At 43.0% G+C, this 13271-nt stretch overlaps 1 protein-coding gene across 1 annotated transcript in view; it reads right to left on the bottom strand.

The window, feature by feature from the left end:
• LOC146808604 (TRPM8 channel-associated factor homolog) overlaps positions 1–13271 on the bottom strand; it is a 126509-nt gene that overhangs the window by 41823 nt on the left and 71415 nt on the right. The window lies entirely within an intron of this gene.

Raw genomic sequence — 13271 nt, 5'->3', positions numbered from 1 at the left:
AAAAGATAAAAGACAAAGATAATAAAGAGAAAGTGATACACACAAAATTAGATAAGCATACAGAAAACAGTACCTTTCAATACAGGATGCTGTTAAAAATAAGCTCTTCTAAGTAATATTGGAGAGATAAAGCTTATACATCAAGTCAATAGGCACATCAATTCTATAGAAAAAAGGGGAAAATGAATAAAGTGAGAAAGATTCAAGGGGTGGATGGACAATCTAAGGAAGGAGGGGGAGGGAAGGGAGGAACGGGAGGAGGGGATGAGAGAGGGGGATAAGGAGGGAGGAGATGCAGTCATTAGATATAAGAAAATATTATAATACGGCTTACCCAAAAATGGGTCCGATAAGTTACGATCATAGATGACAGCCGATGAATTACGATCATAGATGACAGCCGATGAAAGGCTACTCACAGAGAATTTGGAACGTCAGGGGTAAATTACCCTAGGTATGAAAGGGATATATATCAAAAGGGGGCCAAAAGCATAAACAACGCTGTTCCTGTCAATACATGAGTAAAGATAGCAGGCAAAGTCAAATGGCAAAAAATACAGCTGCTGCTGAGCGTCAAAACTCACTGCCTTAGGTGAAACGCTTACCGAGCAGGGAGGGGGTGGAGCCCCTGTAGGGCGAGAGCAGTACGTTTAAACAACCCGCAGACTAATCTTCGCAATCGTGGCTAAAGCGGATGAAAATAAGGGGCATCTCAGGTCCGGCCGTATGGTGCAGGATCTAAAGGGGGAAAAGATAATGATCTATTTCACGGGGCGAACAAAGCCAGCAAAGGGGAGCCAATAACGTGGGGTCATATTAAGAAAGAGGGAAATAAACACTATTCCTAATACGGCGTTAACTGCATACCGAGCTCAAAGACTTTAGGGCGGAGTCTATATAAGAGGACATCGCTCAGAGATAATGAGCGAAAGTAAAGGCGAGGAAATACATTGGTCACGTTGAGGGGTTACAAGCGCCCAAACATGCGTCCAAATATAGCATACACGGGCAAGGAACGATTAACCAAATACACTGAGGTAGGGAGTATCTTACCGTCGATAAGAGCAAGGTTCGGACGAAAGGGTGGCAACGATGATGGGTCTGGTTGACAATAAGAGTCTGAGTTCAATAACCCAGGATTTTAAATATAGTGGGACCAATCCCAAGACCGAGAATAGAAAATCTCGCGGGAATACGCAAGATTTGAGAAACAAAAAACAGGCTCAAAATGCGCAGCAGTAGGAGTTAACAGTATTAGCAGCCATATTGGAACGGAGTGTGATTAGGAGGAATCAAAGGACCATATTCACCATTCTCATGGGCACCTAAGGTTCAGCATCTTCAAAAGGACAAAAACAAGCCGATAATGGTTAAATAAAACTTGAATGTGGAACAAGTATGTAAAAAATAGCTAATAAGTGTCTGTCCACTTGTCCCCCCAAACAGAATTATAACTAAGAATGGATAAAGTAATAGGGATAGTAGGGGTCAGATCTCCAACCGAAAGCCATCATTCGGGCAAGAAAGAAAACAGGAAAGGAATCTTTTCAAGACGGTAAATATAGATCAAATACATAGAGGCAGTGGTTTCCTAGGCCAGTATTTAAGGAAGAAGAGACGTTACGAAAGTAAGAAATAAGAAAAAATAGTAGGAGATAAGAAGTGTGCCAATTCACTAAGATGGAAGGGTCTCAACACATTAGGAAAGGTCCATCAGGAGTCTAGGGCAACTAGAGGGGGTATTCATGATTCACAGGGTGGCAACTCATGTGATAGCATTTTCCCAGGGGCAGGTCTCATTGAGGCCCTGGGCAACAGAATCCAGATAAAATATCTAGAAGACTTCCCTCTTCTTTCTGAGGGCCATGGGGTCCTTGCCCGCAGGTGTGTGTATTTTTTCCAAAATGATCCATTTGAGGTCATGTTCTGAATGAGATGATTCGGTCCAATGAGAAACCAGGGGGGCCCCTGATTTCTTTAAACGAATATTGGATTTATGTTCACCCATCCTAAGGCGACATTCCCTGCCAGTCTCACCGATATAGGTCAAGTCACATGGGCAGAGAATCGCATAAACGACATTAGAGGTTCAACAGTTGGTCATTTCCGTCAAATTGATAGTTTGTTTATTGATGTTGATATTTTGTCTAACCAAGGTGTTGGGACATGCTTGACAGGACCCACATCGGTGATTACCTGTAATGGGGGGTAGGCCGGTAATGGACATTTGGCGGAGGGGGGAAGAGGGTTCTGGTATCTTGCCACGGACAAGGTGGTTCCTGAGATTTTTGTTCCTTCTGAACGCAAACAGGGGTTTAGGCAAACGGTCATTATCATCCATGTTTAGGAGATACCAAAGAGAATTGATTGTTTGACGAATTTTGTGATTAATATTCGAATGTCGGGTAACACACACCAACCGGTCCATAGCTTTTTCTTGCTTTTGTTGGAACATGGAGTCACGGTTATAATACCTGGCTCTTTTAAAGGAATTCTTCACCAGTTTGGGGGGATAGCCCCTGTTCAAAAGTTTGGTTTTCAAGATGTCAGCCTGGTAGAGGAAGTCCTTCATCTCAGTACAGTTTCTTCGCAGTCGAAGAAATTGGCTGAAGGGGATGCCCTCCCTTTGACAGCGAGGATGGTAGCTGTCAAATTGGAGCAACGTGTTCCTGGCGGTTGGTTTGATGTATAGGGAGACAAATAAAGGGTTATCTTTGTGCTCAACCCACACGTCAAGAAATTCAATCCTGCTATTACTGGAGTGAACAGTAAATTTAAGATTTTGATCATCAAGGTTGATCCATTGGACAAATTCATCCAGGGAAGCCTGGTCACCCTTCCAGATGAAAAAAATATCATCTATGAAACGGGACCAGGCAAAGACATTTTCGAAGAAGGGGGCAATATCATTATAGTGAAGAGGGGCGTCCGCCAGGGATGTGTTCTTGCCCCTACTCTTTTCTCACTTTATGTGAATGGCGTAGTGGAGCATTTGGCACAAGTTCCTTCTGATGCACCATCCCTGGCGGGCGAACGTGTTCCAACTCTCCTCTTTGCTGACGACACCCTCTTACTATCAAAATCTCCAATGGGTCTTCAAACTCTCCTGGACAGCTTTCAATCCTTCTGCACTAATAGAGGGCTTATAATTAACTCTGCTAAAACCAAATATCTAATTCTGAACCCACCAAAGAAGTTAGGTTGGCCTCCTGTACTTAATTCAACCAACCTGGAAAGGGTAAAAGAATTTGATTATTTGGGTATCCGCATCTCGGACACAATGCAGTGGTCGACACATATACACAAGATGCTTTTAAACCACAAGCGGATTACTGGTGCCCTCCTTAGAGAGCATCGAGCATCTTCCTTCAGACCAATAGCACCCGCCCTCACAATATATAAAGCTAGAGGTGTAAGTTCAGCACTTTATGGAGCCGAATTATGGGGTATGAATAACATCGACCAGCTTGCCAAATCTGAGTCGTCTTTCCTTAAGGAACTGATGGCACTTCCCCAGAGTACTCCCGTTATCCCCTTGCTGATGGACTTAGGGTGTCAAGCTCTGAAGGATATGGCAAGAGTCCGTCCCCTCCTTCTTTGGGCTCGGCTTTGGCGTACTCCGGAGTTAGAGAAGTATGCTGAGGGTCTGGCTGAAATCCTTTCCATGCCTTGCTGGCACAAGATCAAATGGCTAAAGGATGTTAAGTCCTTACTCTTTGAACTTGGCCTAAAAGATGCTTGGTTGAACAGAACATCTCCACCTAAATCTGAACTGAAGTTAATCTACTGGAATTGGGTTACTGCAAAGAGGAACTCAAGCTCCCATGGTGCCAGATGCACCACTGAATTTTTAAGGCTCAAAGATGAAGTGCGCTATGAGCCTTATCTGGATATTATTCAGAAACCCTTTGACCGCGCTCTTTATTTTAAATTTAGGGTTGGTACTCTTCCAGTCCGCGAACTAACCGCGCTGGAAGCCTCCTCTACAAACACCACCTTACTGTCCCTTCTGCGAAACAAGGCCCGAATCAATTGCACATATTTTATTTGCATGTCCGGAATACAAATATCCTAGGACATTTTGGCTTACACCTTTGTGCAGAGACATGGGGATCAGAGATTTTAATCACGCTTTGCGTATCTTTAAATCCGATACCAGAACCCTGTATGTCTGTGTACTCTCCAAGTTTCTTAGGTGGGCCTGGCTTTTAAGAACCAAAGGTCTCGCAGCTCAAACGTAATGCAGATTAATTTTTCTGTTATATCTTTTTATCTTAATTGTCCTATTTATTATGTCTATATGTGTTTTTTTACTCAATTTCCATCTGCTCAGGAACTGTAGGTGTTGTTGCTATTTTTTATCTTTTCGATATTTAGATTGTTCACATTATTATTATTGTTTGTGCTTTTATGATATCTATGTATCAAAATAAAGCTTTAGTCAAATCAAATCATTATAGATGTTAATTCTTTCAAACATCCCCATATATAGGCATGCGACGCTGGGGGCACAGGCGGCCCCCATACTGACTCCCTGGGTTTGTTGGTAATATTCGTTGTTAAATTCAAAATAATTCTCACCAAGAACGATTTTCAGACATTGAAGAATAAAGGGAGCATTGGTAATCTCCGGTTCCGAACTTAGGATGTCTTGAATTACCGATAGGGCTCCTTCTTGAGGGATGTTGGTGTATAAAGACTCGACGTCCATAGTAACAAGGAATTCCCTGTCACTATGGTAGTCAAGATTTTCAATCTTGGCGATGAAATGGCCAGTATCCTTAACATACGAATCAAGATTGGCAACCAACGGTTTTAGAAAATGGTCGACATACTTAGAAAGTGGCTCCGTGGCCGCCCCAATTGTGGAGACGATGGGTCTCAGGGGGGGATCAGACACATTTTTGTGGGTTTTGGGCACCCCCATAGATAATAGGTAGTCGAGTGTGGAGGGGGGTAAGGAACTCAGCTTCCTTAGTACACAGATATCCCTCATCCACAGCATTACGTACCATGGTCAAAATGCAGTGTTTCAATGCAGGTTCAGGGTTCATACTGATATGCTTGTAGTGTTTGACTACCGATAAAAGATTATTCATTTTATCAATGTATATGGGGGTGTCAAAAATAACGATCCCACCCCCCTTGTCACATGGTTTGATGGTAAGTTGTTCATTTTCTCTAAGCGTACGGAGAGCATCGTTTTATTCTTTGGGGAGGTTGGATGTTGGTTTGGGGACATATTTCAAAGTTTGTTGGATTCTAGTCAGGACTGCCTTCTCAAAGATAAGGACTTCAGGTCCCAGCGAGTCCAGCGGTGGAGTAAACTCGGAAGGAGATCTGAGTCCGGATCGGTTGTTGTTATTATCAGCAGGACGCCTGATCTGAAAGAATTTTTTCAGTATTATTTTACGAAAGAAGGAGTGAAGGTCCTTGATGAATTCAAACTTGTTAAAATTGGCAGATGGAACAAAGGACAGCCCTCTTGATAGTAGTTTGGACGTCTCAGGACTTATGGTTTTTAGTGACAAATTGAAAACAGGGATAATGTTTATGTTTTCCAATATTGTTGTTGCCTCGTTTGTATGTACATCTGAGGTTGTATTGGATCTTGATGGAAACCCCTCTGTCTGGGGTTCCGATTCCTGGGGCGAAAGTTGCCTCTGCGATTGCCTAAAAAACGATTCGACGGGGTGGTTCTGTCGAAATTCTCTTGTCTGGATTGGTACGCCGGATTATAATTGGGGTTGTAGTTGGTAGGTTCCTCGTTATCTGAGTCCGTAGTGTCAGAGAACGTGACAACCCGTCTGTTGTTCCATCTAGTACTACTAGAGTTGTTGGGATAGTTTGGATAAGCTTCTTCAGCATTCGTATAGAAGTTAGGGGTCAGGTATGGATAGGCTCGCTTTTTGTTTCTCAAATCTTGCGTATTCCTGCAAGATTTTCTATTCTCGGTCTTGGGATTGGTCCCACTATATTTAAAATCCTGGGTTATTGAACTCAGACTCTTATTGTCAACCAGACCCATCATCGTTGCCACCCTTTCGTCCGAACCTTGCTCTTATCGACGGTAAGATACTCCCTACCTCAGTGTATTTGGTTAATCGTTCCTTGCCCGTGTATGCTATATTTAGACGCATGTTTGGGCGCTTGTAACCCCTCAACTTGACCAATGTATTTCCTCGCCTTTGCTTTTGCTCATTATCTCTGAGCGATGTCCTCTTATATAGACTCTGCCTTAAAGTCTTTGAGCTCGGTATGCAGTTAACGCCGTATTAGGAATAGTGTTTATTTCCCTTTTTCTTAATATGACCCCATGTTATTGGCTCCCCTGTGGTAAATAAAAATTCCTTTACCGGGACTGAATTTGATACAGAAACATTATAAAATAGCTCAGTAAAATGAGAGGCAGAATCCGTGATATTAGAGTTTCGGAATGGGCTTTATTCCAATAATCGATTATAATCGGATGCTTCAAGTTCCATCACCACGGGGGTTCAGGAAGTGAAGTACATACTTTATTGACAAGAAGTAACTTTTATAGTACATACATTATAATGAAATGAATACAGTAGGCGTAACAATTGATAAGGACATTGACGTTTGGTCTGCGTAACCGAAAATGGGTGTAATAATGAGTAAAAAGGAACATGATTGGTTATGATGTAATACATAGGTGGATCTATAAGATAATACTTGGCATAGATGCGCGCGCAGCAGTATGACGTGTAATTGACGTGTAACTAGGGGGTGACGGGGACTTGACATTTAGCTCTATATGTGGAGACGAGAAGTCTGGGGGGTCAAGTCAACCTAATCCCAAATCATATCTAACATCCTATGTTTAAAGAACTATGTTATCCATAAAAGAGGGACTCTCGGACAGAATCTATTCTATACTGACTGTGCGTGCGTGTACAAGCGTCTAAGTGTCTACACTGAATGCGAGGGGGTAGGAATATTCCATAGTAACAGGGCTATGAATTACTTGCATGAGGACAGAGAAGATGGGCCTTTTTGCTTGGTAACTGGAAGAATGTTTACTTAAACTACTAGGCAGGAATGCATCGGCTGAGGGGGAGGCAGATAATTCGAAGGTGAAATACAGTTCTTGGCAGAGAGTAGGCTGATGTCAGGCTTCGTGAGCCGCGCAGAGAATGAGACAAAGTTCATGGTCACAGATGCAGGCTCGGACTGGAGCTTTCAGAGGCAGAAGGCAAGAGGAGTTTTGATGACAGAATCAGGGCCTACTTGCCTGGACTGTAAAGTGGCATAAGTGAACCATATAAAGCCGATGGCCTTTCATATTTAGGAATGGGATATCCGGCCTATACATGGCGGATCTGTCAAAGGACATGTTGACGGTGGACGCACATGTATTTGCGTCTTCATAACTGGAACTGGAGGGAACATACATGTACTTGTGACATGCACATGGAACCGTTGGGGTCCAAGATAGGGGACATAACTGACCAGAAAAATCCATATTTCCACATTCCCTCCTTGTCCCCTACTTGCCCTTCAAGAGATATCAATCTTCATCAATCCATTGATCTGTTCATATAGCATCATTTGTTCTTCTTTCTTCTTCCGGGATCTTGAATGAAAATCTTGATGTGGAATGCACGATGTGGCACACAGACCACAAATTGCTGGTCCACATTGTAGACATAGACAGCAACTGAATAGTATGAGAAGGCCAATACCTAGGAAGGATAAAACTCTCCATCCCCAGGCTGATACCGCATTCCAAAACCAACTGGACCAAGTCCAAGTGCCTGGGTTCTGGTGTATCTGGCTTACAATCTTATGAAGGCGAGTGATGGCTTTATATACAGATGGCGAATTTTCTGGTATGAATACGCAGCAGCTTGATCCGATGACCCTACAAGCTCCGCCCCTATCAGCCAGGATGACGTCAAGGACAAGACGATTTTGAAGCACAACAATCCGCATAGCAGACTGCTCTTCCGTTAAATTGCCTAAGGCGGAAATAGTCTCATTCACTACTGCTTCAAGGGTTCTAGTTAATCTACGTATCAGCTTACTATTAGTAACAGTACCTATATAGGGAAAGATGCCTTTATTAAAATCTACATACTTGTCCCATGCCGTCTCAGTGTAATCGACAATGGGGAGATCTCTCCGTTCTCTGTTGTGTACTAAATGAATATTTCTGTAATAATCAGGAGGAGCTAGGAAAACAGGTGGCAAAAGGAATGCAATGTAGCAGGTACCATCCCAATCTAGAGGTAGACGCATATATGCAGTCTGACCACATATAAAGTAGGAGTGGCGAGAAGCTCTAAATGAAGATTTTCCTTGATCTCTGAATTCTACTATAATAGTGCATTTACTATGGCCCATATGTATGGAACCAACCTTTCTTACACATAATTCACCCCTCGCTGGGAATACTGACATGGTGGGTAAGACTAGTTCAATTTCAGATACGACATTCAGAATCATGAGATTAGGTGTAAAATTACCTAATCCATATACTTCATTTTCTAGATCAGTTCCTGTTCTTTTGGGGCGACCCTCCCTGTCAGGGTAACAGACCTTGAGTAAAGCTAGGTTCAGATTTCCCCATACCCAATGATCTTGGTAAACTGCTGTGTCTGAGTCTATGGAATTAATTAAGCTAAACCATGCTCCACAGGAGCCATTATGTGTAAATGGATGTGGAAAGAAAGGCAGGACTCCTTCATAATTCTGATAGGGAGGGAGTCGGCCACACACCCAACAATTGGTGGCATTACTAGTCTGATGGGAATGATGTAACATACTAATGAAAGTGTTATTGCGCAGCGCAAGTCTATAAGACAATTCATGCGGAGGTAAGTCACTAAAAGAATGTTCAGCAGCAACATTATAAACATGTCTAGAAATAGGGTAATATATGTGCAACAACATACTTGTAATAATTATTAAAAGACTCAATAAAAACAAAATTAATAATGTCACTATGCAGTGGCTACGCAGTGATTTACAATACGCCTGTCGTTTCAAAATTTTTCGGGTATTTTCTCTACTCAGGTCCAAGGGGTACATGTCAGAGACAATTAAACCGCTTCACCTTGGAGAGGACTTAAACAATCAAATTGCTCGACTGGTTGGGCCTAAGCTTTAGTTTGTAATTTTCAGATTTGTTAGGTTCAACAAAAGGGAGTTTTGTATCAGTCTGTGAGGGAGTGCAGGGCACAATGTCTATATCCGAAGATAGTCCATGAAATTTCTTGATGTGGCTTGAATGAATCCAGCCCTTGCGGCCCTCGATCTTCACGGCTGTTCTTGTGGTCAACAGGACCAACTTGGGTGCTTTCCACCTGGGCTCCAGCTGAGTCTTTCGGTCGAAATTCCTCACAAAGACAAGATTACCCGGAACAACGTCATGGGGTTTCACCTCAGTGTTGTCGGGAAAGGCTGCAGCTACCTGTGAACGAGAAGATTGTAGTGCAGACATCAAGGAAGCCAAGTAATCTGTCAGCATATTACAGTCAATATCAGTAATTTTGCGTGGTATAGGCGTCCCCCACATATTCGGTGGTCTACCGAAGATCACCTCATACGGGGATAGCCCTGTTCGAGAGTGTGCTACCATTCTCATGTAAAAGAGTGCAACTGGTAACGCTACTACCCAGTCGACACCTTTCTCTCTGCATATTTTGGACATTCTAATTTTCAGTATCTGGTTATGTCTTTCTACGAGACCTGCTGCCTCGGGATGTCGGACACAGTGGAATTTCCACTGATATCCTAACAGAAGTGAAACGTGTTTCATTAATTCGGATGAGAACGGCTGGCCGTTATCTGAGTAAACAGCACGTGGTAAACCGTATCGTGGGAAGAATTCTCGAACCAACTGTTTGGCAGTAGTCGGGGCAGTGTAATCTGAAACCGGGTATGCCTCCGTCCAACGGGACAGAGCGCAGACAACTACGAGAACATATTTGAATCCTCTGCATCGTTCCATCTGGATATAATCCATCTGGAGTACTTCAAAAGGATGATTAGGGGTATGAAATCCACCCTGTTCTACGGGAACGCTTTTTCCTGGGTTGAACTGACAACAGATCATACAGGTACGGACCTTTTGTTTTGCTGCTGCTCGTAAATGTTTATTGAACCAAATGTGTTGAATGCTGTCTAGCATAGCTTTTTCTCCTAAATGTGCTGGACTATGTATAGTGTTAATTATGACTTGGACCATTGAATCAGGAAGGAACCATACAGACCTTTCCTTCATCATCCATCCTTGGTCCGTTTGGATCCCTCCTAATTCAGTCCATTTCTTTATTTCGTCTGGTGTAGCATGTGTCTGTATGTCAATTACGTCAAGAGTAGGATCTTTAACTGTCATACAATGTGTCGGTGTCGGGACTATTGTCTTTGTCATATCGGGGGTTTGAGTTTGAGCAATCAGTTTAGCTGTTCTGTCGGCTAGATCATTGCCTTGGGAAATGATATCAGTAACCTTTGTATGGGCCTTACATTTCATAATTGATATTTCAGTGGGTAGATGTATTGCATCTAATAATGCATGAATGAGGGGTCCGTGCTGAATGTGGGCACCGTGGGAAGTTAAATAACCTCTCTCTCGCCACAGCACGCCGAAGTCATGTACAACTCCGAATGCATAACGTGAGTCAGTGTATATGTTGACTTTTTTATTCATGGCTTGAATACAGGCTTGTGTCAGAGCGATAAGTTCTGCGGCTTGAGCTGACAAAGTAGTTATACGATTAGTTTCAATGACCTCAGTATCTGTTGTGACTGCGTAGGCGGCTACTAACTCTCCTGTACTTGTTCTCATGCATGAACCATCTACATACAAGGTCAGGTCTGGATCTGACAATGGGACATCGGTTAAGTCTTGTCTGGGTTTTGTTGTTATTGTAATAACTTCAATACAGTCATGGGCTAGTGGGTCTGTTCCGACTACTGGTAAAAGTGTGGCAGGATTCAATGTGTTACAGCGTCTGATTTCTATATGTGGCTGAAACAATGTAAGCTCGTATCCTGTAAGTCGCGCTACAGTCAAGTGTTGTGTTTGCGTTCTATTTACAAGAACCTCTACTGCATGTGGTACTTGAGCTGTCAATGGATGTCCTAACACTATGGCATCGCTTTGTCTGATTGCTAAAGCTGTTGCTGCTACTGATTTTAGGCATGCAGGCAAAGCCTGAGCTACGGGATCTAATGTACTAGAAAAATAAGCACATGGTTTGTGTGCTCCTGCTTGTTCCTGTGTGATTACTGACAAGGCCGTACCTTCGCGTTCTGTAACAAAGAGTGTAAACTGTTTTCTGTAACATGGCGTTGCTAAAACGGGTGCTTGACATAAAGCTTTCTTTAAGCTTTCAAAAGCTTGTGTGTGTTCCTGAGTCCAAGGGAGAACAGTCGGTGTGGCTGCCTCCTGTGTTGTCAATTGAATGAGTGGTTTTGCTAGAAATGCATACTGAGGGATCCACTGTCTACAATATGAAGTGAGGCCTATGAAAGCCCGCACCTCCTTTTGTGTCTTGGGTATTGACATGTTAGCAATTAACTGAATGCGGTCGGGTGTAAGCTGCCTTCCCTCCTTGGACAGCGAGTGACCAAGATAAACAACTCGCTGGACACAGAATTGCAGCTTAGAAGGGGACACCTTGTGCCCCTTTTCGGCTAGAAATTGTAAAACTGTCAGTGATGCTTTCTCACATTTGGGTTCGCTTCTAGCGGTGATCAGCAGATCATCGACATATTGAAGCAGGGCAGTGTTAACCGGCATGTGGATACTGTCAAGTTCTCGTTTCAGTGCTTGGCTATAGATGCTGGGGCTTTCTGTAAATCCTTGAGGTGCGCGGGTGAATTTAAAGCTACGCCCGTTTAAGCTAAATCCGAACAAATATTGGCTTTCCGGATCTATTGGGACGCTGAAAAAGGCATTTTTGAGATCAATTACAGTAAAGAATGTTGCTTCGGAATCAATAGCTGTCAATAATGACGAGATATCTGGGACCACAGGAAATTGTGGCACAATACATTTGTTTAACTCGCGCAGATCAATAACCAATCGATATACTGGCGGAGCTGTAGGATCTGTTCGTTTAAGAATCGGAATTATCGGTGAATTACATACATTGGAGTCTGTTTCTACAACTACTCCTTGGGCAATAAGCTCGTCAATGATTTGTAGTAAAGCCGTTACAGCATCTGGTGGTAACTTGTATTGTCGCATTCGTGGTAGCACCACTCCTGCCTTTAGTGTGACTCGATATGGTGTAATATTCATGCAACCAACATCAGTAGGGCCTTGTGCCCATAGATATGTAGGTAAAGTCTGCAGTCGGGGATCCATGTCTCTAGATACATAGTGACCTTTAAAATCACGTAAAAACAACCTTACTCCTTCCGGAGAACAACATATTATGGCTCCTAGGGCTTTCAACGTTTTTATTCCTAACAAGTTTTCTGGACATGATTTAGTAAGCAATAAATCTGTAGTTCGGGTCAGAGGTCCTATCGTAAGTGGAAGAGGCTGTGACACTTCATTAACAATAGGTTTTCCTGAAAAACCAAGGGAAATATTCTGTGAGCCTGAGAGGGGTGCCCCTGGGACTTCACTTCGTTTTATAGTTGTTCGACTTGCCCCTGTATCGAGTAAAAATTTTCTATCTTGACCTAATAATTCACTATGTACATAAGGTCCTTCTTGATCTACAGGAATCTCGATAAGGGGTAAGTCAACTTCCCTCTCTAGGCTAGTTCATGCGTAACGTTGATACTCCGGATATTCATACTGTGCAGTCTGATACATTTGTCGTGTTGTTGTCTGTGTGGCAGCAACAGGCAACGGTGGTGCAGCTGGCACAAACTGTATTGGCTGTTGTGCGGCTGGCATGGCCTGGGCATGCTGCGTAGCTCCTTGTTCATTCTGATCTTGTCTTAGTGGCCGTGATCTTTCTTGTGTTTTACCTATGGCGATATTATGTTTTAGCACTGGACAATCGTGTACGTAATGACCTGGCTTTTTACAATAATTGCATGTCCCTTTTACAGGTCCTGCTGAATCGGAATGTGTCATACCCTTTTTATGTCCTTCAGCTGGAACTGTCTGGGAAACTAGCATTTTCATTTTCGTGTCTTTCATGCGTCTGTGTTCATGTTCTTGTTCCTCTTTAATTCTATTGTGGTGGTACTGTAACATTTGTAACATTTGTGTTGGAGTGTTACCTTGCCAGGTACTCTCGAATTTTAATACTCTATTCTTTACTGGGGGCAGGGCA

Source organism: Triturus cristatus, chromosome 8, assembly GCF_964204655.1.
Source record: "Triturus cristatus chromosome 8, aTriCri1.1, whole genome shotgun sequence".
Taxonomy (NCBI): domain Eukaryota; kingdom Metazoa; phylum Chordata; class Amphibia; order Caudata; family Salamandridae; genus Triturus; species Triturus cristatus.
Note: the sequence above shows the minus strand (reverse complement) of the source record. Positions and strands in the feature narration are given on the sequence as shown.